Below are 27,370 nucleotides of genomic sequence, written 5' to 3' on the forward strand. Positions count from 1 at the left end.
ACGCAACGGCCGCGCGCCCTGTCAACAGGTACGGGAGAGAGGGACGCTGATCACGACCGTCGGCGCCGGGCGCGGACCTTCCCCGCAGGGAAGAGACGTCCCGATACACTCTCTCCCGTCAAGCAAGAGGGAAAATTCGATATTCCTTTGTAGGCTCTGCTGCCGGGCGCCGCCTCGGCCGCCAGGGCGTCGCTAGCGTCGAGGTGCCCGGCTGGCCAAACCGCCATGTCCGCCTGTTGGTTAGGCCTCACCTCGCAGCTGCAGCGAGTCACCACGCCGGAGATCGAGCAGCGCTTGCAACGCGTTTCGGGGCGCCCGCGAGCGGCGCAGCCCCGCCGTACGCCCGACTCGCCAGCGGCAGCAGGCGTCGACGCCACGCAGCCACGGTGAGCAAAAGTCCGTTGCACTGCAGCGCCTGCAGGACGAGGGAGCGAGCCGCGCGCGTGGCAAGCCGGTGCGCTGCGCGCAAATTCCAGAGGCCAGGCACGAGGGGCGACGCACGGTGCAAGAGAGGGGTGACGGTGGAGGTTCGGGCCACCACCGCGACCCGCTTCGAAGACCTGAATGCGTGTATGCCCTGCCGCCTCTCGAGTGATCGCACGGTGGCCGTCGAGCTTGCAGTGAACGCCGACGCAATAGCGCCTATGGCCTTGCAAAATCCCGCACCCAGTCTGGCGGTTCGTGCTCTGCAGGCGATTCGACCTGGCAGCCTCATTGCTGTTCACTCATTCCCTCGAAATCGTCCTTTTAGGCGCAACCCGACCGGTCATTCAAGGGGTCAAAAGTCCGTGCAGTAAAAACTACAACCTAAACAACGAAAAAAGTACATTCGCGCACACAACAGTGCCCGATACTGCGTGGAGAACGCCCGCGCGCAACAATTAGCCTCTCGCATGCAGACGCTCTCTGCGCAAGTGCGGCTAAATATGTAAATGAAAGAGCGACCCCCGCACTATAACAGTGAAACACAAACAGGGCGCCGTAGACGAGGCGCCGCGCAAAAGCTATATGGCCTCCTGAAGATTGTTTCTTGAGAAACGATATCTGCCAAGGTCTGCTCAGAGAGTAAACGAATTGAGCCGCTAGACAACGTCATTTACACGGAGTCTGTGCGTGCGTTGTCGCACAGTGTTTATGCAGCCCGGGTCGATACTGATCCCGTTCGGGAGAAGAAGAAAAAAAAGGGGAGGACACTCTAAAGAAGGGGAAAAACCAGGCCGCCAGAATGTCGTCTACAGTGCGCTGCTCAGTTTATAGGCGTAACTCAATAGCTGGTCGCTCGGGTACCCGACTTCATTTCAGTGAATGCTCGTGACAGCAATTCTGCTCTTGCCGCTGGGACCTTGATTAGTTCTGGTCAGCCGGATAGAAAAGACCATACTGTTCGGGAAAATAGGAATATCGGAAACGAAGACCAGCGGGGTGAAGCTTACGCAGTAGTTTGAAAAGTTGTTTTATCTTGTCAAGGGCTCCGAATAAGGAATGAGCTGTCGTGCGGGCTCAAAAGGTGTATGCACATGAATTCACATTCCTGAATCCAAAATGTTATGCACTTCTCTGTACATTTCACAGCTTGCATCTAGAAGCCTTTTTTTTTTTTTTTCGAGGCATATGTTGTCAGTTTCGCTCAGTAATGCCTCGTTGTTGGTGTGCTTGATCCGTGTACATTCAGCACAGGAAAGCATACCAACACTGGTTCCACCCATAACGCATTAGGCGGATCACGCTACCACCGCTTGTGTCCGGCTCAAATTCGAAGGACTCTTGGTGGAGTTCTTCCAGTTTATATTAATGGGTGGTCGGAGGGGGAAGCTTCCTGTGTAAAACCTTCGCGCGACGCCTTATCGACAGGATGAGCAACTGTTGAAAAAATGTGCAAGTCACTGTAGTATGTTCGCAAGAAGGCCGTGGACAAATGTACTTTCAGCGCACCTTCATATCAGATGAATATTTTAAAACGCGTAATAAGAATACGAACATTCAGCAGCCGAAGTCAGCACTGAAGCTTGTGTATCTCTATCATTAATCAAATTACTTTTCTTTCTTTCTTTTTTTCCTTTACTATTCCACAGCCGCTCCGCAACAGCGCAAGTTTTCTTTTGCACCTCACGAAAAATGTATTGATGCACATGCCGACCTTATCAAAGCTTCACTTCAGCATGCAAGTACTGTCGCGTACTGTGTTTGTCAGATTTCCTTGCTATGCGAGCGCTCGAATGTGCGTGTGTATTCTGTTCAAGTCGCTCTTTCTCGAGAGCCGTCTGACTAGCCGCACTGGAACCATTCGCCCATGAGGCCCAGTCATGACCCCTTGTTGACAAACAATGGCTCTGGTCCCTTGGATGGCTGATGGGGGCAGTGACCTATCCCAGAATCCCTTGAAGTATGCAGGCTTCCTTCAAAATCTAACATCGTTAAAGCAAATTTAATTTCATTTTTCATTTCATTTTCAGAGTTTATTTGCCGGAGCGACCTTCTTGCCCTATATACCATAGTCGTAGTCAGTCGGATGCACGATCACTCCATACGCTGAAGGCTGTGACGCACAACGCTAATAAACTAGCTCTGTTTTGCGATAAATACACAATTGACAATAACATATTGCACTCTTATGTTTACTTTGAGCATTTGAACACCTCTTCTTTATCTTTGTTTTCAGCGTGTTTCGATGCAACGTTTGCGTTTGTCTAGTCTATGTTTTCTGGTACTTTTCTTTCTTACAATAGTTTTGCAAGACAAGGTCTTCGTTCTAAAAAGACAGGGCGTGCAAACAAGGGCACAAGAAAGAAGTCAGGACACCACAAACGTCCTTGTTTGCACGCCCTGTCTTTTTAGAATGAATACTTACCAACTAGCTCAGCTCTCTGTTATTCTAAGGTCTTCGTTATATCTGCTGCCCCTGCTGGTGAATAAAAAGGGGTGCCGTGGCTTCGTCAAGCTGTCTGGTACAGCTGTTTCTTTTTTTCAGCAGCTCCTCTGTCTGTGACTAAATGAATCGAAAATAAAAAGATTTTACTTTATTTTAATAACGGGGCCTAACGTTTCAAAGCTGCACATTGGGTTACGAGAATCGCCGCGATGGGGAGCTCAACATTTACCAACTATGATTTGTTTTTGTGCGCACTCAAAGGGCGCGCGAAAGGTTCTGCCCCCATCAGAATGGTGGGGAATGGAAGCCGCAATGTCGTGCTCACTAGCAGAAAGCCATATCCGCTGGGCCAGGTTCCGTCTTTACCACGGTGGCCGTGTCGGAGAGTGGGAAAGGCGCAATCATGTAAGGCAGGCAGCGAGAGTCACGCGCACTGCAACATATTCAAGTTTCAAGCTGAACACTAAAAGTAATATTTTGGCGTATGTGCATTCTATTTTGGTTTCCGTAAGCCCTGCCACCTTGTGCTGATCAACAGTGAGTGAAAAGCAGCCAGCATGCTCTGGACGCGAATCCATGCGTGAAGTTTGTAGATAAGATAGACCTCCCGCAAATCATCTTGCGAAAGCGATTCCCCGTGTAGAAACACGACCTACATCCAGCTACGGTCATGAACCAACCTATCCGTCAGTCAGTTTTTCTTCCTCCCTGTTTACCACGGCGCCAAAATGAACACGCACCTACACTCGTACCACTGAAAGTAGAACGCGTTTCTAGTGAAGTCTTATCACTCCACGTGACAATGCCCCAAACCACCCGGCCAACTTAGGATACTCACGCCCTCCCAGTGGGAAGTGGCTGTTTCCAGCACAGCCCTGGACGAACGGCGAAGACTGATTGACCGGGCCAGCAGGACTTCCGCAGCGAAAGGAGCCGTGTGCTGAGGGCTCAACCTTCTGAGACTTTGCTAGCAAAAAACATCACATAAAGCTTTCTATGGTACTAATTGTTTTGCTACTGCAGCAGAGAAAAAAAAAAACGCTCCGTTTTATGTATGAACATCATTCGGGCCGGCAGACGCAAGATATTGTGCTTTAACAAATGCACAGCGTCTTCGCTGAAACACTCGGCATATCGCTAGAATCGTTCGCCTCTATGCAACATTTCAAAAAGCTAGGCCAGGGTCGTTCGTATTCAGCACCTACTTCGCATACGGCGCGTTTGTACTCGGTGGCGAAGGCAAGCGTAGCAACAAGAGTGGATGGAAACTGGTTCGCTACACAACGAAAGCCAGGGCGCATGCAAAACCAAACAGCGAACGCTACTGCGGACCGACTTCTGGCACGCGAGCAAGTTGTCTCCGGAGCAGTGGCCAATGAGAACGCGAAGCAGGAGACACAACGAGAACGAATGCCTCAGTGCGTACCTAAGCGAAAACGTCAGCCGTGCGCTGTATACGGCAAGAAACTAGTCGGAGCATCTTCTCACAGCGACGCCCGCTGTTGCCTCCATGTGCCGCCATGCGTTCCACACGCAACTGTGTCGAGCCTGCGGAACAATACTTGGCGATGCCTTTCATCTCCCCGTCTTCGTTCTTTCTTCTCTGTGTTTACGCAAACATGAGCACGGGATAGCTCTGTACTTGCGACGTTTCATTTCTTATCTACAGCTTTCATGACTGAATGATTCTCGAGTCTTCCCCTGAAAGAAAATCTACGCAGCTCGCGTTTTACAAAGGCCACTGCACCGGTTCAATGTTCTGGATGTGTCTTATAGAACGCGTTTGAAGGTTGTTGTCTTATGCATTACAACCGCGGCTCCCCTAAGCTCAGCCCGCCACGTACAGCTCTGCGGCAGTGGCCTTCTGTTGCTGAGGGCGAGCTAGAGCATGGATTCATTCCGATGGGCAGTGTATCTTGCAACGAAAATGCCACAACCAAGTGAGCACAGATTAAAACACTGCCATTGCAATTTTGTCCCAAAGTCGCATAAGGACGTGAGTTCTGTGTACATTAAGGAAAACAAACACAAAAATATCCTTCCCAAAGTGATGATGCCGCTTAATGCGTCACTGTAACCTGAACGCAAAACTGTTCCTTCATTTATCTGTAATGTACTTCCGTGACCTGCTGCCAAAAAAACTTAAAAATCTTGACGAAGAAGTCTTTACAAAGCTAAAAGCATGGGCATTAAGCTTTTCTTCAACTTATTCTACACGCTGAGTACGTTCAGTAGGATTTATATTTATGGTAAACTGACTATGCAGTTTGTCTTAGTTTATATTAATCGAACCTCGATGGACTTGTTCAAATAGAAATAATTAAAGAATCCTATCAGCAACTGCAATGAAACGGCTGATGTTTTTTGCTTAGTTATCGACAATTTTTATGTTATGTTACCAACGCATAAGAATCAGCTCCGACTGTGCACGAGAGACAAGCAATGCTTTAAAAGCACCGCTATGGAATTCCCGTCTATGGACTCCGTTCATAAGTAACCGGTCACTCTTATCATGCGGCCGTCAACAGATTTACTACAATAATCATTTTGAAAGCGCCCGCATGCATACTCAGTAGGATGAGCCCGCTTGCCTTAAAAATCTCTAATAACTTGAGTCGTTGCTAGGGAGCCTAGATCCGACCTTGATACAGTTTGACCTTTTCGAGCAGCCTTTCTCGAGCGTAGACTGAAACTAAAACAGAGGCTGCGGGACCGCATTTCGCATCGGGTAAGTACCGTGGTTCTGCCAATGTCGCACGCCGAGATGTGGGCGGCATTTCGCACACGCATATTTTCACCAATCCTTTGAAGCCGCTGGTTAAGGCGCTCAATTTGCAAAATAATGTCGCCATTTTGAAATATTGCGGAAGGAAAAAAAATGGAAGTAGAAAGGAAGCGTTGTACAGTGAACTGCACGTGAGGTGATGCGGATAAACTGACAGCTTGAACATCTCTATGGCGTTACGCAATTGAGTTCTGTCGCAGGGGGTACTTGAAAGCGTAAGTGGCATTACAAGGTGCGGAAACGAAGAATAATGAGCAAGTAAGCAGTAGATGAAGAAACGATGGGCATGAGGCTCTCGACAGCGCGTTTCATAATGCAAGTTACTCGTCTCGCTAAAACGGTTACGTATACGTCTGCTGCGTGCTTCTATCAATTTATGAAATCGAAGCGTTTCGCAACCTTTTATCTCTGAACAACAACACTTCCCCGCTGAGCACGAAATTTCGAGGAGGAAAGGTATTCGTGGGTGGCCTAGAGCACATACCCGGCGCCAATGCACTGCACCTGTCTTTGTTTGTCTTCTTTAAAGAAGGGGAATGAGCAACGATATTTTCCTATTATATGCCTCCGAAAAAATTCATTGCGATGCAGAAGGGCATGTTGTTGGGCGAGTAGGCTTCTACTTAAGGTCATAACTGTAAGTGCAAAAAAGTACCACCACACAGAAGAACGCAATAACAGGTCACAGGTGCTAGCAAAACCAAGCTTCTGCTTCCTATGTACGCCGGATATATTATTTCATCCACCGTGGTGGCTTGGCGGCTAAGGTCGCAGTTTCCGGCCACGGTGACCGCATTTGGGCGAACTGCAAAAACGCCCAGGTACTCAGATTTAGGTACACGTTAATGAACCGCAAGCGGTCAAAATTAATACGGAGTCCCACACTACGCCTTGCTTCAGTATCGTGTCGTGCTTTCGGCAGGTAAAACCCCCAGAATTTCTTTAATATATATTATATATATATATAAAAACAATGAAGTGCTAACAAAGGACCCGGAAGTAAAAGTTCAGAAAAATCAAGCACGTAGGAAAAGTTGTTACGGAACAATTTTTCCTACGTGTTTGATAACTATATATATATATATATATATATATATATATATATATATATATATATATATATATATATATATATATATATATGTGTGTGTGTGTGTGTGTGTGTGTGTGTGTGTGTGTGTGTGTGTGTGTGTGTGTGTGTGTGTGTGTGTGTGTGTGTGTGTGTGTGTGCAGCTATTCACTGCTTGCCTACGCTTCATCTGCGTGTGGCTACTGCCTCCCACGAAGGTTAACTTGTCTGACGGGTTATAATTTGTTTAAAAGTCAAATTTTGTATAACACCTCATAGAATGCACGGTGTCAAAACGAAAAGCGTTCGTATTTAGGTTCGGGCTCCTGCATATTTGCTGGTTTGGTTCCAGTTCAGCTCGGGAGCGAAAATATATAAATTCGGACTAGCTGTAACCGGTTATTACGGGTTTGTCGCAGTTTGAAATGAGAAATCAAAAGGATTTGAAGACATTGCCAGCCTGACATGAAATTTATTTGATTTTAACCTTACATAAATTGAACCTATATATCCTTAATATTGTCCCGTGCTGTCAGGGTTGACTCTTGGTTCTCGAACCATGTCCTAGCTGGGTCTTCCAAGGCGAAATAGACGTGACGCAGCTTATCTTCACTGCCCCAACTGTTGAAAACGGCGACCCTGTCGTATGCTTCGAGCCAGCTTTCTGGGTCTTCAAGCGATGATCTGCGGAGAGTTGGCGGTCTTCGAAGCATGATCGATGTGGGCGGCACAGGAGCTGTCATAGTCGCTGCTGTCGTGGTCAAGGTCTTTTCGGCAGGGGCCGCCAGGATTTCTTTACTGGGGGGAGTGGGGCACCCTCGACAAGCGAGTGCCTTCAGGGGGGCAGGGAGGCGGGGAACTAATGCGGAGGGGGGCGCAGGCGAAAATTCGGGGGGTGGGGGGGCTCCAGCCTCCTCCCTCCGTGCTCCCTCCCCGCTGGCGCCGCCTCTGCTTCTCGGAGAGTCCTCCGTATTCCGGCTCAAGGCCTCGCTGCCTGCGGCTAGTTCTGTGATCCGGGATGGCTTCAGTGTCTTCTCTCCTTCACGGCGTGGCCTTGGTTCACGGCTTCCCGGGGGGTGTACGGTACACGAGCGGACAAGCATCTCCACCAGGTGTCTCGTGGTTGCGACAGTGAAGTACGCAGAACTCAAGCCCATAAGGATTGAACTCTTTAGTGGGCGGACCTGTGCCCAGCAAAAGTAGCACTCACAGTGCAGCGATAGCGGCGTGCACAATCGTCGCTCGTCAATAATCTCATCGTCGGCGGAAGTCGTCGTATTTTATATATGGTCGATCGAACGCTCCAGCGTTGTTTAACGCTCGCGTTAAGAACAAACTCGACTACTCGCGTCATGCGCGCAATCTTACAGAACAGTCTAAAATAATCGCGAAATTTCCCAAACATTGCGCCGCAGCTTGCGCACAGCGGTGGTCATAGGTCTTGTGTGTAAAGTCCGATCACATAAAAATAAATAAATAAGTACCCGTGGCAATATTACGCAAGAAACTGAATATATCACTAGAATACGTACAAAATCGCGCAGCAAGGTTTATTTACTGTGACTGTTCTTCCCACACTAGTGTCACTGAACTTGAAATATCTTTGAACCTTGAAATCTTTGAACAAAGCCTCAAGGTGTCTTTTTCATAAGTTTTATCGATTATTACTTGATCATACTGACATCGAGCCTGCACGTCGCATTTTATAGCCACCCACACTTCGTTTGTCCCCTCGCACTACCGTTCACCTGAAATCTGTCTTCGTCCAGACTGCCAAGGACTGGAACCGTCGTCCTGCCAATGCTGTGTACCACTCCAGCATTACATTTTTTAAGGTATCCATCGAAACCATTACCGATTAGATATGCCCACCCCTCATGTAATACCCCTAACTGGTCATTTGAGGTGTAATTAATTAATTAAGTGTACACCTGGAACTGCGGTTGCCAAGGATCTAGACGTTAACTACTAACGATGTTTTTCCTGTGAAACCAGCAAAACTAAAAACTAAAATTAAAAACTGGGTTTTCCAGTTTCATATATTGGCGTGCTGGTAGCGATTGGACGTCGGTTAGCCAAAAATGCCAATCAGCATGCTTGCCACCGGGATGCGCACATTTCGCTCATGTAAGCTGGCAGTGATGGCTCAGTGGTCGATCTTTCACAAATTCGCTTCTGCTTTCGAATACCGAAGTTGTATTCCTGCATCTTGATGATGCCGCACCATCACGCAACTCTTGGCGCTCTTTCACGTGACTGGACCTCTCAGCGCAAAAGCCCGGTGACTCCGGACAAGCGTGATTCGTCGTGTACGGGGCGGCGGAAACACGTTAGTCCAACTCCTCGAAACATTTCACGATAAAAAAACTTTCACTCGGAGACAATGCATACGAGCGCAGTTGGCTTATAGCCTTTGAAATGACACTGAAAGAATGTTACTTTCCAAAGGTGTCCTAGAATAGCCGTGATTCCTAGTGTTGATGCCGAACGAACTTTTGATTCTGGTCCCTCCTCTTATTCCCGTTTCCTTAGCAGCAAATGGTCCTGGTCGTCCCATGACCGGTGTGTTCGCCGCCATGAGGTTTGTTATGACATTTGGTCAAAGACCGTTCCTATGCGAACGACGCTTGTGCACGAACAACTTCGTTGTCCGGGGTTAGGCTTATTCTCTTTCAGGCTACTGTACTAGAGAAAACGTAAAAAGAGAAAGTAAGCAACGCTAATAATAATCCGGGATGTAGCATCTATAAAGCGTACAAAATGTGTCCAAGATCTCCGGGTAACTTTTCCCCATATGCTCGCTGGAGACGCTATAAATCCCTTTAAGGCATTCTAAGTAGAAAAAATTAACCCCCAAGAGGAATATAAAACAACAAAAAAGCGGCGGCACCCCTATGAATATGTATAAGCGTCGAAACATTTCGAGGCTATTCGCCTTTCGTGCTGGGCGCGCATCGACGACAGTCGTTCGCGTCTGGACCCGAACAATTCTCGCCACCGCGCTCTCACAACTCGTAAGCTTGTTTTCATGCACTGTATCCTGTACCATGCAGAGTGCGTGTATGCTCACAGTGTGCGCTTCATGAGACAAAAGTCTGCAGCACCGAGACCTTTTATGACATTGCAGAGAGGAATGGTATTACTAGAATTATCACAATAATGGAATTCTTGACAAGCAGAAATGAAGGCACGAAAGCGCTTCTGATCGTTATGTAGTCCATTATATAGCTCAGCTTGAGGGAATATCAATCTTGAAACAACGATCATTGCGCGATATCGGAAAAAACAAGAGCTTTTTTTTTAATTGTGTTGGTGCTAAGCTTTTGCGTTGTAAAGCGCGACTGAGAACAACGTAATAAGTTAGGCGCATAAGTTAGGCGTAATAAGTTAGGCATAAGTAATAGTTAGGCATAAGTTAGGCGTAATAAGTTAGGCGCAGCCAAGGCTGTAGCCTCCACTGAAAAAACACTGGCGGCTTAGAGTAATAACAAAAAAAAAAGATTAAATGAGGAGCTCAATTTTAGCAGCAAGTCATGGAAAATCAGTTCAGCGAAAGCCCGCAAGGTGGAGAAACGTTTAAGAAATGGAAAAAAAAATGTGATCCACTCGTTTGTAGCACAGAGCTACGAAACAATCCATATGGATTCCTCTGAAAGAAAGCTTTCCAGTTCACGAAGACTTCGTCTTCGACCGGGATTCGAACCCAACGCCTTTCCCGGTCGGTCGCTCTATTCTCTGAGTGAACCAAGAGGCTAGCAGATTCCAGCGCTAGGGAGAATAGTGATCTGCTTCGAGTTGTCGACCAGTTCGCTCTTGCGCTGTGATTGTAGCTCCGTGCTACAAACCCCTCCCCCCACCCTCGGCTCTGCTAATGAAATGGACAGACGCGAATTTATTTTTCCTTTTCGCGAACCATCCTCTACCTTTCGGGTTTTCGCAAAACTGATTTACCACATTGAGCGCCCTACTTCGAGTTGACGTTTAGTTTGACAAAAACGCGCGGAGCTGCGAATGTAAAGTTGCTTTCGTTGCGTTACTTCAAAGCAAAAAAGGAAGCACGCTTTACAGGCGAAAGAAAGGGATGGTGGGTAAGTGCAAGTAATTATTCCCCCCAATTTTCGCATCAAGCCAACCGTTTTTGAGCGCTTAAGCGTTAAAAGTTATATATCAGAAACACGGCACATGTGGCCGCTGTGGCTGGATTCAAGGTTTGGTGAAAGGCGGATGACGTGCATAAAAGCAAAAGCTGCTACTGTGAACCGGTTAACGTTCCAAATGCCATCTGGCCACCTGAATAGAAAAAAAAAAAAAAAAAACTTTTACTACTGTGTCGGGTTTATCGCACGTTTATTACCTTCTACATATATTGCGCCATTTTCGATTCTGTGTTTTCTCACTAGACATGCTGTACGTTTCATATGTGTTGGCAGTCATACTAGATTCTCAAACTATTGCGGCACAGGATGATTGGTTATACATTAGCCTTACTTCCTACAGTGTTCGTCATAGAATCTCAGGAGTTCTAAATATACAGAATAGGAAAGCTCTTAAAAGCTACGTCGGTGAGGTCAGGTGAAATTGAGAAATAACCGATGGGTGAGTTTTATCGACAAACGCTGCAAGAAGCGCCGCAACTCGAGAACATGCAAAAAGGCGATTGAGCTGGTGTCGCAGCCTTGAAATTCGACCATTAGTTTGCCGTGACGTGACGTCTTAAAGGGACACTAAAGGCAAATAACAATTTATGTCAGAGTGAAAGCCCAATGTATGACAACTTCTAAAACGGCAATATTATCAACAGCAGTGCCCTACTTACCGAGAAATTAAGCTAAATGTATCACATGATGAGCGCCACGGGTGGGACATTTTCGAAATGATCCCGATGACGTATGGAAGTCGGCCTACAATAAATCACTAGTAATCAAACTAGCATCAGTAAAAAAAGAACCTTCCGAGCATCAAAAGACGTAATAAAATGCTGTTTGTTCGTTTCCGCTTGATTGATGGAAAAAAGAACCTCCGTGGCGTTGCCATATGGGGAACGGCGCGCGTGGTTCAAAGGTTCCGTTTTCGCCGAACTGCGCCTCGCCCGGCGCCCTGCTTCGCTCACGCGGTCGCGTTTCAGTGGTAGTTTCGGTATCGCGTACTGCCGCGTGTGTTTTGCGCGCTCGTGAAAGTCGCTCTGACCGAAAGTTCGACAAAATGCCGCATGCATGTGATATTGCCGGATGCCCGAATGGTGCACAACGCCAGTGCTACAGCAAGGAAACCGGTGTGTCTTTTCACTGGGTGCCGCGGAATGAACCCTTACGCTCGATGTGGCTTAGTGTCGTGCCATTGCGCCAGTGTGCTGAACAGTCAAAACCTCTGCGTGTGTGCTCGCTGCGGGACTGCGGCAAGCTTCGATGGCTTCGATGGCCGTTGTTGCTACTGTGGGTCCCGCTACTTCCGCTCTGCTGCTACTAGTGTCGGCGGCCGCGCAGTAAAAGCGGGCAACGTTGGGCACGGTAGCAGTGATGTATGAAAGTCGCATTTTCAGGCGGGAGATTTGAAGCGCGCTAACGCGATGCGGACCACTAAAAACGTGATTTTATTTCAAAATAAGCACTTCCTTGGCATAAAAGTAGCACTACGAGGTTTCTGGACCGCTATTTCAACAATCAACGTCGACTTAATATTTGCCTTTAGTGTCCCTTTAAGCTCGCCAACATAACTAGTGTTGGGCGAGTGTCTAATGAGAAAAAATATTTACGCTATACTTGAAAGTAAATGAAAACTCAAGCTGTCATTTCTTGCTGACTACGCGGCGGTCATTCTATTGATTGATTGATTGATTGATTGATTGATTGATTGATTGATTGATTGATTGATTGATTGATTGATTGATTGATTGATTGATTTTGATGACGACGAGTAAACATTATTTTGGTCCAGAGAAGACGCAGAGGTGACCCCGCGCCACCCGGCTAGTCCCACGTATGGACCGATTGATTGATTTAACATCCAAAAGCAGCACGAAAGGCTATACGAGAGGCTGTAGCGAAGGGTTCCGGCCTCTTGATGTTGAAGACATTAGTTGGTACTGCATGAGGCTGTAGCGAAGGGTTCCGGCCTCTTGATGTTGAAGACATTAGTTGGTACTGCATGAGGATGTAGCGAAGGGTTCTGGCCTCTTGATGTTGAAGACATAAGTTGGTACTGCATGAGGCTGTAGCGAAGCGTTCCGGCCTCTCGATATTGAAGACATTAGTTCGTACTGCATGATTTGGTTTAAGTAGCGCGCGATACACCAGCGCTACGTTTGTCCCTGTCTCTCTTTATGCCACGGCGTCCCAGGCAACGAGATGGCGCATCTCACGGCTCGAGGATTCACTAACCGAGCCCCTGGCAGTGCGGAAGTGCCCTGGCACCATCACGTTACACTACGGGATGCTAAGAAGAATGTTCCCACCCCCACACAGAATGCTTCCCGTTGGTCAAGACCGTATCCTAAGAGCCACCAAACCAACAGCTTTCCCCACACACCTAGAAATTACCACTTTACCCACTACATGTCCTCCCCACATTGCCATTTTTGTGGAGCACAGGGTACGCTTTGCCATATGGTGGCGGGGGGGGGGGGGGGGGGGAGGTACACAGTCACCTCTTGGTGCATCCAACCACACGCCTGAGAGAGCCTTAGGCAGCCGTACCCTCGAACACCAGCGCCAGCTGGTAGCGAGGCCTATCGACGCAGCGAAAGCCTATGGTTTCCTGGAAGGGGGAGACCACCCCGAAGACAATAGGTGGGGTACGGGGGGGGGGGGGTTGCTGGAGTGCTCCCCCCCCAGACTGCTTCATGAGGGGCACAGCCCATGCTGGCGCCAGCCCTGGATATTTTTTAAGCAATTGGCTTAGGCCCTCATCCTCTGACAATGGACTGTTGGCCGTCCTGTCCAGCAGCTATTTCAAAAAGAGGGCGGTTTATGACCGCTTCTTGATTTCAAGATATTAAAAATTCGGATCATGGGCCAGTGACAAGTCAAATATTCAGTGTAAAATGCCCCTCAAACGAATTTGTATAATGTGCTGAATATGTTGTGTTGATTAACAACTGAAGCGAACACTTAACCTATGGCAAGTCTTGAACCGCGTAGCCACTGGTTTTCAGAACACAAAAATGCAGTCAGTCAGTAAATGCTTTCACACAGACTTGCTCGCCAGTAAAAAAAAAGGTTAATGAAGCAAGCTCAAGCAGTTGAGGAAGAAGACGACAGAGTTCAGGCCAGGGGAACTGGGGAGAATAAAGAAGCAGTTAGAAATGGCGACATGAAGAGCATCGTCTGTTTATTATGTGCGGTCTTGTTACGTAATTATGTGCGGTCTTGTTACATAATCGACCTGCCTGCCTATAAAAATGCCAGTGGCACGCATTTTTGACTTATCAGCAAAGGGTTTTACTACCAGCCCGGTGACCGAAGAGCAACTCAAGTACTCGTCCAGAAAACAACCTTTGGTGGAAAAATTCGTAAGCTCACCTTCGAACAAGGTGTTGTGGTAGCAAATGGTATTTGCTACCTTTCGAGAATTATTTTCGGCCATCTTAAGTTGAATTCACTGGTATAATTAAAGCTTCCGGTGCCAGCATTAGCCTACTCTCTCCTGCCTGGTGCATGTTTTAACAAAGTAAGGCATGTAAATAAAAAAAATGACGAAGCTTGCATTAAACCGCGCAAGGCTTGCAACAGCGAAAATGGACGATTCCCAAGACTAATCTGGTTGCTTGTATAGGTTGTTTTTAGGCCTTAGCTAAGTGATGCAGGTTGTTTCTTAACTGCTTCTTGGTCGTTGCTAGGCTTCAGCTAGGTGATGCTAGGTTGTTTCTACGTTGATTCTCAGCGCAGAGAAGTTCGAGTTAAACCACAGACAGTCACAAACACGACACGGTTGTCCAAACTCCAGAGACAAACTCTCGCTGAAACCAAGCGTTCGCAACTCTCATAGATCTACGGGCCCGTCGTCGTTGGCGTAGGCCTTCCATCGCTTCGGGGTCTTCTCGCAGCCGCCATTGCCTTTCCCGTTCCCTAGTATTCCCTCATTGCACGTACTCGATGTCTGCACGTACTCAATATCTTCGGCTCGCCGCCGTCGCTACGCAGCCGTTTGTTGGGCTAACTGTTGCCGTCTTTATTTTAGTGTACGGTGAGTAGTGGAATTTACGCAATTTCTGTGGCACATACCCGTTTATGATGATGATAGTTTTTTTGGTTCGTCGGGCAAGGAACGATTTGCTAACCAGCTTCGCTGTTAAAATTCGGCAGATGCCACACATTATGGGAATCGATTTTATGCGATGCAGTGAGCAAGTAGCAGCCTATGCGGCCTTATTCGCTTTGAGCCAAGCGTTACATGGTCGGTCAATGTCTTTGTGTACATTGAAAAATAAATCTCGAGTCTCCCACCAGAGATCTTCACAATAATATCGCGGTAACGGCACCTAAGAAGCGATATATTATCTGAGTGAGTCTTTGCCGACCTATGCTAGCAAGTGCATTGTTCCAAAAGTGCCACTAATAGGGTGTCCACCAAGTTGATATTGTGGGCATTAGTTATGTGCTTCTTTCTCATCTGTGCATTATCATCCTCATCATCATCGGTTTGTCTCTCTGTCCTCATCATCACCGTGTGTCATTGTCATCATCATCGGGTGTGTGCGCGCTCGACCCATTCTCTTCAGAGGCCTTGAATCTAATAAACGTCGCGTCAACCAAGACGTCATTATATATATATATATATATATATATATATATATATATATATATATATATATATATATATATATATATACACACACACACACACACACACACACACACACACACACACACACACACACACACACACACCACTAGATCACCACTAGACCACCGTGGCGGGGCCATCTGCAGTAAGTAGAAGAGCACTAATACTTATTAGATAGTAAGTTAGAAACTGTCTAGTCGGACATATTGCAAACCGAGCTACAACTATCTAAGTGAAATGTTTTGCCCAGCTTCGTCTTCAAAAGTTGGTTATAACTAATCTTGCCTAATTAAGCACTTAAGCAGAACATAAAATATAGTGTGACTTACTCCATGCAATATTCAGCAACATGCATTTGGTCGCGTCGTCACAGATTGTGTCGGCATATTTTTAAACTCCGTATTTTTAAACTCCATATTTTTAAACTCTGGCTAAAGTTAGCCGGGACGCCCTGTATAATTAGTTGTGCAATACACTCATGTTGACAGATTCTTGACAACGTTGGTAGGGAAATTTCTGAGAATTAGCAGCAAGGTAAGACACGGAGTGTAGCCAGGTTTGCTAGGCTGCACTGGGGTAAGTGGTAGACATATAGAAAGAAGGAAAGAGAGCACTAGTCGTGCGTACAATTTATGGTGCACGCCAGGTCTACAATTGGTCCCAGAGGCCTGTAGACTTCAAGTACTGTAGCAACGTGGTTGTTACTTTTTGCGCTAGCAATACAAGCGGCCGTGATCGAAGTATTCTGGCTTCTGAAAAAATCCTTGTGTCGTGCTAGTTTAATGCTATCCGGAAAGGGCGTCGTAACAAGAACAAGAGCATAAGACATGTTCTCCAGTCCATCAAAAGTCGTGCGTGGGTACATGTAGCCGTTCCGATGCAAGACGAGTCTGCTTTCGATCGTGAATGCAACCCCCATCCAGAGGCGGCACAGCAACGTTGCACTACGGCAGTAAATTCCTGATGTCAGTTGCAGCTTTAAACAAGGATCAGGTTTATGTAGGTAGCAGACAGAACGCTCAGAAAGCAACCTACCGGCCTAACCTCATTGTATATTCGTCATTGCTGTTCTTGAAAAGCGCGTCCGTGCTGTGTGCTTCATGCCAGGGTTCGAATGGCTGCGTGCAAGTTCCAATAGCATTAATAAACTCGCGTACATGTGAAGCTAGCACTTGTACGTCCTGCGTTTAATAGCTCATTGTAATCGCGTTCGCCTGGAGAAGCATGTTGTAGGCGTGCTGCCAGTCAAGCCTATGTCATTTTCATTAAAGAGCTCTCTCTCTCTCTCTCTCTCTAGCTCTCTTTGTGTAATTTTCGTTTATATAAAAGAAAGAAGGGAAGGGGCGGGGAGGTGCAGCCACATCTAACACGGCGTTTGCGAGCCTGACCAAGCCCTTTAAGTCTGACCTCATTCAATATTGGCCTGGTGATGCTCGCCTGGATGGCGGCGTCTCTTTGTTGAAAACGGCTTCAGCAGACTCGCAGCTCCGAAGTGGAGCTTCAATAGGATTGCCGTCAGCGGAGTGAGCCGCGACGTGACCGGAATGCGTTTATTTTAGAGCGTCTGCTTCTCCCTAGCCATTGTGACGCTGTGCAGTCTCCGATAAGCACTGTTCTCGGCATCAAAGACGTCGAATGCGCCAAGAATGCGCGAATGCACACTCTTAAACGAGGCCACTTCTGGCCCTCCCTGCTGTGTAGTGCACAGCATAACTTACAAAAAAGCTTCCGTATACAGATTATTGTTGTTTAGATGAATACGTACCAGCACCGTTACCGTTATCTTTAAAAACAATAGTACACAATCAGTGCATTCTACAGGTAGAAAACTATGGGGAAGGTAACAAATTAATTTGCGTAGGAACAAAAGACCGCGCACAGAGCGACGAAACGGGAAATCATAGGCGTGACGCTAGTGGGGAGTTTCTCTATAGTTTGAACTTAGACGATGAAGCAGCGCAAGAAACCAGACGAAGACGACAGGAGACAAACACGACGCTGACTAACAACCATCCTTTACTGCGTTTGCACGTCAATATACAGGGTGTTTACAATTAAGCTTTAGGGTTTTCTTACTAGTCAATACTGGGAGGTACGTGAAAGCCATCTTTTCAGATAAGCTTTTTATCCAGGGGGACACCAAGTGAGACAATAATTATCGCTGCCAGCCGCCCAATTAACTAAGATTGAATAATGAAATTTTTAATGAGCGCAGCAAGCGGACATGTTTGTATTGAAAAGTTGGAGGCAGTCGCGTTTCTACACAGTTCCACTTGGAAGAATTCTTCTACCTTGACTGTGCCCCGAGATATCTCGCTGCAAAGTTTAATTACGGTTTGCATGATAACGCATGCAAAACGGTGAACACTGGCGCAAAGCCCCTCCCCGATGTGCGCGGCAGTTCGTATGCGGCGTTTAATCTGACAACGGGTCGAAGGCATAGGCAAAGATGATAACGGTTACCCTTTTGGTACCGGCTGGAGATAGCAAGCAATGACTGGTCGTCACATCAGGGAGGAACATTGCGCCGATCCTCACCGTCTTGCATGCGTAATCATGCAAACCGCAATTAAACTTTGCAGCGGGATATCTCGGGGCACAGACATGCTAGACGAATTCTTGCAAGTGGAACTCTGTAGAAACGCGTCTGCCTCCAACTTTTCAAAACAAACATATGCCTGCTTGCTGCACTCATTAAAAAGTTCATTATTTAATTGGGTGGCTGACAGCGATAATTATTGTGACACTTTGTGTCCCCCTGGACAAAAAAACTTATCTGCAAAGGTGTTTTTCACATTCTTCCCAGTGCTGAATTTTAACAAAACCATAAAGCGTAACTTTGAACACCAGGTGCGCTGAAGACGATTCTTATTACGTATTTTTGTGCCACTTTCTTCAGGTTGTATGACATTTTATGGATGTATGGAATGACGGTAGCACTTCTCGGCCGGTCTCTCTCTCTCTTTTGGCTTTTCGGTTATTGCAAATTTGCAATTATTTGCTCAGCATGCGTTTCAGAACAAGCTCAAAGGAAAAGCTGCTATAAGTAGCCTCTACAATTTCCTTTGAAACTTGCATTCACCTCATGGTTGCAACAAGTCCTTGAACAGACAAGATCTGGTGGTGCCATGTTTTACCATTTTCTAATGTGCAGACGTGTACGGAAGTACCTTTTAAAGAACTGTGTTCACACCACCAGCACACATGGTCACTGCTAAAATCCATTTGCATGTCTAAAAATTTTTAACTATTGTAATCAAGCTCTTTCGGCTACAAAGCTTAACTACTTGAGGGTTAACCTTGCCCACGTAAAGTGGTGATATGTTAAGGGACCTAAAACACCCTCGCTTGCGTATTTCTCGCGCGTGCTCACTTCTTCAGTATGTTTTTCTGTATTTGTTAGTAAACTCAGTCGATGTCTAGCGCTCGTTCACTTTACGTGCCTTCTCTTCTGTAAGTGTTCTTTTTTCTCTTTTTGTTTGTTTTTCGTGCTGCAAAAATTAATGCGAGTTCCCTCCGAATAATTGTAGTAAGCTTCCGTCTAGTTCATAAATTCTTAGCTACAAACAATATTATATTTCCTGAAATACTTCAGGAATGGAGCAGTACCCCGCTGCAGAAACTCCTGCCTCACAGATTTACCTACAATTTTCTCAATTTTGTCACTCCACCTAATCCTTTGCCGTTCCCGACCGCGCTTCTCATTTCTTGGAATCCATTCCGTCGCTGTAATCTAACTGACCATCTGTTATCCGTCCGTCTTATGACCTGGCCAATTCCATTTTTTTCTCCAAATTTCAATCAGGACATCGATCTACCTTTTGTCCTCTGATCCCCTCTGCTCTCTTCCTATCTCCTAATGTAACGCCTATCATTTTCCGTTCCATCGCACGCTATGTGCTTCTTAACTTTCTCACGAGTTTGTTTGTTATTCTCCAAGTTTCAGCCCCATATGTTGCTACTGGCAATATACAATTAATGTACACTTTTCGCTTTAAGGACAGGGGTAAGTTGCCTGTCGAGATTTGTGAATGTCGGCCGTACGCGCTGACTTTCGAAGTTTCTGCTTTCGTCAGGGTACTGAGAATTACCTTTTTCAGCATAGCCTTTATTTAATGTTTTCTTGGTTTAGCTCTTCGGTCATGTTTAGCAATTCATGACCATCATTGCTGAATATCACAACGTACCTGCAAACCATAATTCTCAATCGAGTCGTTTGGATATGACTTCCAAGTATGCAGTGAAAAACAATGAAGAGATTGCATCTCCTTGCCTGGCCCCTTTTTTCAGGGGTAATTCTTTTGCTTTTCTTGCGTAGAAGCAAAGAGCTGTGGAATTTGAAGATGTTGGCTAAGGCTTAAAGTACTCCTTGGTTGCGTAATGCTGCTAAGGCTTCTGGTATCTTTACTAAGCCGAATGCCTTTTCGTAGTCTATATCAAAGCTATATAAAAAGGTTTGTTGTACTGATCTGAGTATCCTATCCTGAAGCCAGCTTGCTCACTATGTGTATAAAAGTGTTTCATTTTATTCGAAATTATCTTGCACAAAATATTCACCTTCGTGAATATTTTGTACACTAATGAAAATAAGCTGATAAGTCCACATTTCCTTAAGTCTTGCACGTCTCCCTTCTTATAATATTGGCGTTTTTTCCAGCTCACTGGTGAATTCGCGGTACCAAGACATTGTGTGTAGAGTCTCGAGTGTCGCCAATTTCTTTAATGTAAGACACCTCCATCTTTGACCATTCAACTACTCATGTCGTTTGTTTCTAAATATAGAAGGTTATCACATGTTCAACGCTTTAGGCTAATTCATGGTCTCAGGAAAAATTGTTTCAAAATGTTTTGCACTTAGTTTAATCTACCTGTGGGATTGGTTTCCGGAGGCCAGGCCCACTGGCCGTGGCGTCGAAAACCAGGAACAGCGTTCACGTGCGCGAGGAGAGCGCTCAGGTTCGGAGTCAACGTCGCTTCTCTGGAACATTTATAGAACCTGCGCAAGTCACAACGGCCACGTTTGCGCTTCTCGCAAATTTTGCTACACGGACAACTCTCCCTCGCCTCGATCGTGCTTGAAGAGATATTTCAAAAAGCCGAAGTTGCGGGTTTATTAGAACGTCCTGCTTCGTGATTTTGTGGTGAGCGTCGGAACTCGCAAGCACAAGTTGTGTTTACATTCTCACGCCTCCGCACCCGCACGTAACACAGACTCTGTGCCGTGAACCTTTCTTTGTGTATCACTTCTTACACTGTGCTTTTGTGTATGCGTAAGACAATCTCTGGAGTACGCTTTCCCTCTCCTCTCTTTCCTTCACCCTCTCGCGGTCGCGGCCCGCGCTCGCGTGCCGCCGCAGCTCAGAAGACAGAGAATAAACACCTATACCGCGCGGACGTCTCGTCTCGCACTCAGTCCATCGCACCTTAAAGTAATTATGAGGAATAAAAAAGCGCTTTTTCGACAAGCAAGACGCGAATATTTATGGCTCCTCTGCTTTAATAGCAGCTCTCGGCAACCCTTTGATAAGAGATTATAATTTAAACCGAGGTGCGCAACAGGCGCTGCCAGCCTGCCTCGCACCACAACGTAAAATTACCGCTGATAACGCCGGAGCCACGTATATGCTACGCCGCGTCAGGCAATTGTTCTTCACCGCCACAAAACAAGAACGACAATGCCGACTCCCTGCGCGTGCATGCGAACAGCCCGCCGACTCAACATGCAAATTTTCTTTAAGAGAGCGCAAGACTTTTTTTATTATTATTATTATCGTGGTGGTTTCCAACGGAACGCTCCTCCAGGCTGCTGAAATATTCATGAGCAAGCGCATGCCAGCAGGTTCCCGACTTGGCCGTAGTTCGTTATACGAGTTCAAAATCGCGTGACGTCGCACTCCGCGATTATTTCATGCCTTTTTTTGTTAACAGCGAAAAAGCGCAGCACGCCACTTAAGGTAAATGCTGCGGCAGTTCTTGAAATGAGAGAAGTTAAATTGCTCCACTCAGTCAGGGCATAGCGAGACGAGCAACCCCGCAGGTCGCTGAACAAGAAGTTATGCTAACACAGAAGGTGTTTATAGCGCAAACAAGTGGCGCAAACGCAGTGGAAAATGCGTCAACCAACACTCACGATGAAAGAACTTGTATAACTCCGCCTAAAGCTAAATTGAGTGATGGATCTTCACCCAAACTTCGGGACGCCGTAGTAGACGTGGATTGTTTTGTTCATTTCATCCGGGGTTCTTTAGAATCCAGCAAAGCCCGGAAAGCATGTATTTAAGCTTTCCGCTCCCATTGCAAAGTGGACGCGCCATTGAGAATCGAACTCACCTCGCGCTCGGCGACCAACGTGAAATGTTTGTATCTTTCTTGCACAAATGCATTCATTTCAGCGCTACTCCGCATACTGTCCTTAAAGACCAGTTATTAAAGATGACCAGGCAGCGATCGCATGCCGATGTGAAGAAACGCTCTAGTGCGTGAACGTTAAACAATCTTGGACGGTCGGTCACTCCGGAGCCCTCCGCTGTACACGGCGTCTCTCGTCCTCCAATTTGTTGCTTTGAAAGGCGAAACCCCACCAATTAGTAAAGATGTACGCAACAACACGTACGCACACTCCTCGTCATCGCGATTCGACAGTTCAGCCCTATATTAAAGGCGTGCGTAAAAAACCCGGAAATAGCTAATTGAAAGCCGAACTTTGCTTCAATTATTTATGGCGTTATCTTAATCTTCCCAAGCGCGCCATCTAATTACCAAGGCTGCTCTAGATTGAGATGAGTGAGTCGAAAGAAGGAGCGAAAAAACTCCACCACATCGCTGAACCCGCGCAAGCGTAGGAAAAAAGAAGTGCAAGCAAATTAAAGTTACATGCAAATGTGGGAACCACCAGCGCACTTTCATGATTACGGTTTCGGCGGAAACACAAGGGCTCGCCGAGCAGAATGAGTCTGATAGAATTTTTCCTTTTACTTTTAGTTTTTACGATTGAACTTCCTTGACCACGAAAGAAGCGAAAAATAATAACAATATTCTTAACGGAGGAAGGTACACTCGGGCACTTGGGGACATGCATTTGCTCTTGTCTTACTCCTACGCATATACCTTCCTCACAAGTAGCATAATGCCGAGTACTCTTGGGTACTCGGTCGCACCACGTACGCCCCCTGTAGAAGGCGTGGCAAATTTAAGAACTTTTGACGGACATTTTTTAGCCTCTCTTTAGATGAACTATTGTCCTATAGACACATTTAACGAATGCGAACATTGAGAAGCGCTGCCGTTGTATGAGGAAGGTTTTGCAGAGGTAGTCTGCCGGCCCATGGCGGAAATCCGCGGCTTCGGTTTCGCCCATTGAGATAATGTAGTGCTTTTTGGGCGGCAAGAGTACGTGTTACAATTACTGACGTCATTACTGAAACAAACACGTCAAAACAGAAATCACTAAATTTCTGTGTCATGAAGGAAAGAAAGACTAAATACAAAACAATGCAAACGCTCGTGAATTCTATAAATGACGTGAGCGCAGAACTTCTCAGGCTGAGTATTTCATCTGACAATAAATTTATGCGGAAGAGCAGCGGAAATAGAGAAACAAAAGCTTTTGGCAGGTGCTTTTTTTTAGACTTGCTATGATGACGAATTCTGTATATTTGACGTCATCAGCCCTCGCTCATCGTAAACCTGAAAACGGTCAGCGATACATGCACTGAGTTTGTGTGTTTTCCTCAGATTTTCCTTGTTTTTAGAAGCATGTTAGGCATTTATGCTGTTTTAGGTCTTTGATGGATTGAGTGTTCGCAACAGATGTGTTGTTGAAATGTTCAGGAATACCCGGATAAGGACGTCTGGATGCAAAAACTGCACGATATTCAATCAACATGAGAGCGCAATCCATTCCCTTGGTGAAAAAAAAAGCTATCTGCATATCTCTTCGAGTAGCTTAGCTTGCATCAAATAATCAATGGAATCCTGGTTTGACTAGGTTTGACTACTTGCATGGACCTCTGTTTGAAAGATCTCAGTGTTTACAATATTTTACCATTTTATTTTACAATTTTACTGCGCCATCTTGTTTACAGTGACACCACTTACAATCTGCTTAGTTTCATCTGCGGCTTGACAGGTAGTGAAGTCGAATCTGTCGATTTCCGTTTGAAATATCTGAAAGCGAATGACTTTCTTGGGCTGTGTCGCCCGTTATCTCGGTCAGTGGTTTCATCGCTGATTCAGAAGTGCCGACGCAACACTGGCTATTATTCGATACGCACGCGCTATGCATCTACAGGGTGTCCCAGCTAATTCTAGCCCGAGTTTAAATATATGCCGGCGTACTCTACGACGATGCGACCATATGCATGTTGCTGACTATTGCATGAAGTGAGTAACACTACTTTCTGTGTTCTGCTTAATTGCTTAATTAGGAAAGATTAACTAACCAACTTTTGAAGCGACGAAGCTGGGCAAAAATTAAAACGAGGAAGTTGTAGATCGGTTTGCAAAACGTCCGCTTGGACAGTTTTTAACTTTCTATGTATTAAGTATTAGTGTTTTCCTGCTTACCACACTTGTCCACGAAGTACAAAAAAAATAACACGTGACATGCCCGCTTCGGTTACACTTTTCGTTCGACTAAGTTCGCGCCAGAATCATCGACGAGATACACCACAAGCTTGATACCTTGCTATGCACGCACCAACAAGTTTAAAATCTGCGTTTTCTTCTGTTCCATCAAAGATAAGAATTCCTTGGTCTATTCGCTCATGGCTATCCTGAAGTTTTGCCTCAGCCATTCAAGACGTATAGTCGTAACACATCCTCTTCTGGGGGCCAATTGTATACGTTTATTTACTTTTATTCCAGTATGTTGTTTTGTTGCGCATATTTCTCTATGTGTACAGGCTCCTGCCATAGCGCTTAGTGCGCTTCAGTATGTACAAATTAAACATAACCGGCTGCACGAAGCCCAGCCCGACGACTAACGATGCAGGAAAATAGGGGCGCGGGGAACTTGAGTGCTTTGCATCAAAACAATCGCAGGAAACGTCTTGCGTCCAGCATGCGAGACAGATGAACAACAGTAATGCAAGTCGCAGTAGTATGCTTTCTGAACCGATATATGCTGAATACGATTTTAGGAAGTGTATTTAAACATAACGCAAGAGCGTATAAAGCACCACTGTAAGTACATCTCTGTATAGAACTGTGTGCATTCCTTCTACGTTCTCGTTTCCTGTTTGGTGGCACTTTTTTCCATCATGCTTAGCGTAAATCAACTAGCCCAATTTTTCGTTCCATACACCATAAGCGGAAAACTACGTGTGGTTTACTGGCTATTGCTACGATGGCTGAACAATTGCTGCAAAACATTTTCGTCCAGTTATTTTAGTATCGCATACTCTCCTGCAAAGCGGACTGAGGCTTCATTCTCTATTTATCTATAACGTAGTTCGTTTAATTCTCAATGGTTAGTTTAGCAGAAGTTATTCATGAGCAGAGTTTGCGTTCATTATGGCACGTGTTTGTACTGAGTGCGGCTTCTTATTTATTTTGCTGAGATTAGCAAGCGGGACGGGAAGAATACCTTTCGCCTCGATGTACTGCACGTGAAAGCACCTCTCCGATTGCATCATAACAACCTATTATAGAGGCGCGCTTAAAATAAAATTTCACGACATTTTCTCGACGACGCTTTCTGAGCCCGTTGTGATATTCGCTGCCACCGTCCGTTTTATGCAAATCTCGCGTCGAAAGGAAAGAGAGTACGTGCTGCTGCCTTCATCGAACAGCTTGAACCCAGCATGACGTTTGCACGAACAGAAAACACGAGCTTCGTTTCTAAAAATGGTTCGAGTTGTGGGCCGTATGCGATGCTCAATCCGCACGCTGCAGGGCTCAGCACATGTTCAGATCGTAGACCGCTATTCAAATAAGAAAAAGAAACACTCTCGCAAGAACATAAAAAATCAGACGTCCCACATTTTTTTAATAATACCGCACGAGCGATATTATTATGAGGACACGCGTCCTATCTGCATGATCCTGTTTGAAAAAATAAAAAATTGTGCATCAGCCTGGCTACCGTCCGTCACATATGTTTTGCTTTTGACTTTTTTTCTCGCATTACTGGACTCACGAACGTGCACCTGAATGAGGATGAAGAAGAATAACGTGTCGGCACATACGGGGTATTATCTGCGAACGATAGGGCCTCGCGGATAACAAATCACAAAGGCAGGAAGTGTGCACTCCTGCCAGAAGCGAACTGCGTAAATACGACGCTCGCATTGAAGTGCGATTGTGCTCATTTGCGCAGTACTGCCCGATCCTGCCGTGCTGTCGACGCTTTAAGGATGCGACACATTTTACCGGAGAGTTTAGTACATAAAGTACAAACATGGAGCGAACTACCGGTGCTCAAGCGGGGAACATCGTCAAGCAGAAGTCGCCAGACGCTATGGCGCCCGAAAAGACGACGCTGGCCGCTCCGCACCGTCCGCCCAACCGATTTGGCTTGATCAGACATTTTCGTCGCACAATTGCCAACAGTGGAAGCGTCCAACGGTCACCGACGAATATAAGCCAATCAGCGCCTGCAGAATTGCTATTCCCGTTATGCTTGGCATTCCAGTTGGTCTGCTCGTAACGGTGACAGAGTAACTGTTCCCCGGACTCCATTCCATCCAGTGTGAATTGTGCGTAAAATAAGGTTGCTTCCTGGATGAAAGATTGTTACTGCGGGCAAGTTGCACGACGACACGAACAGCAGCTCATGATTACCGCCTAATTACGCGCATAGTGTGACGCCTAATATCGCATTTTCGAGAAAGTGCGGTATTATATCTTGCATCGCCGCAACATGTCTGAACGCAGCCTCACAAACAAGGAACAAAAGGTTCGGTGCATCTGAAATCCTGCTTTCTCGCAATAAGACGCGGCCATGTTACATGTTTGCAACGTCACTCAGCCAGTAGGAAATCAGAAATCATGCAGCTGCGTCCTGGAACAAACATGACGCGATTTGTGATGCCCGTTAACTTATTTTCATCCTTCATTGTCAAAAAAATAAGATTATCCGTATTATTACAAAGAAAAACCGACGCCGTTAAGTGTGACCGCAGGTTTCCGTTATCTCTCAGAGGCGAGCTCTATACGCCCTCTATGACACAATAATCTGCAGTATAGTCGCCGCGAGCGATAGCAGTTAATCGATGATGGTACATATCGATGAACTGCTCTCTTACAGTATATAACTTTCGAGCTCCCCCATTCTTTTCCCCTGTGTAGGGTAGCATACCGGTTATTCTAAACTGGCTAACATCCTTGCCTTTCTCCTTCCTTAGTGGGAACAATTAACAGACGAATTTTTTTGTAAAAAGCCGCTTCGAAACGGTCGAGATACACCGCGTGTTCTCGATGGACACGTCAACACATTTTGTATTCACACCTCAGGTGTAGATGAGCTGGTACAAGCGTCCACCAATGCGGCAGAGAACGATTTTTTGGGGAGGAAATCATTACTCACGAAGGCTGTTGCAAGCAGGTCCAGAGCATAATGGACGATACGGAGCTTCAATATCACGCACAAAAATGCACCGATGACTACGACACTTAGTATTGCGAAATTTGAGCGTTTTGATTTTGCTATATATAAATCAAGCATTTTGACACATATATATATATATATATATATATATATATATATATATATGAACCTAGCTCATGATTTTGTGGTGGGTTTTCTGAACCCAGCTCGGTAATCATGAACAGCAGCTCATGATTACCGCCTAATTACGCGCATAGTGTGACGCCTAATATCGCATTTTCGAGAAAGTGCGGTATTATATCTTGCATCGCTGCAACA

At 46.1% G+C, this 27,370-nt stretch overlaps 1 protein-coding gene across 1 annotated transcript in view; it reads left to right on the forward strand.

Moving 5' to 3' along the window:
- The first annotated feature begins 222 nt into the window (after nt 1–222).
- The window catches only part of LOC125756893 (uncharacterized), a 50,708-nt gene continuing 23,560 nt past the window's right edge, over nt 223–27,370 (forward strand). Inside the window, exon 1 of the mRNA XM_049411938.1 lies at nt 223–386. The gene's annotated coding sequence lies outside the window, so the exon portion shown is untranslated. The remainder of the gene's footprint in view (nt 387–27,370) is intronic.

Source organism: Rhipicephalus sanguineus, chromosome 1 (assembly GCF_013339695.2).
Source record: "Rhipicephalus sanguineus isolate Rsan-2018 chromosome 1, BIME_Rsan_1.4, whole genome shotgun sequence".
Taxonomy (NCBI): domain Eukaryota; kingdom Metazoa; phylum Arthropoda; class Arachnida; order Ixodida; family Ixodidae; genus Rhipicephalus; species Rhipicephalus sanguineus.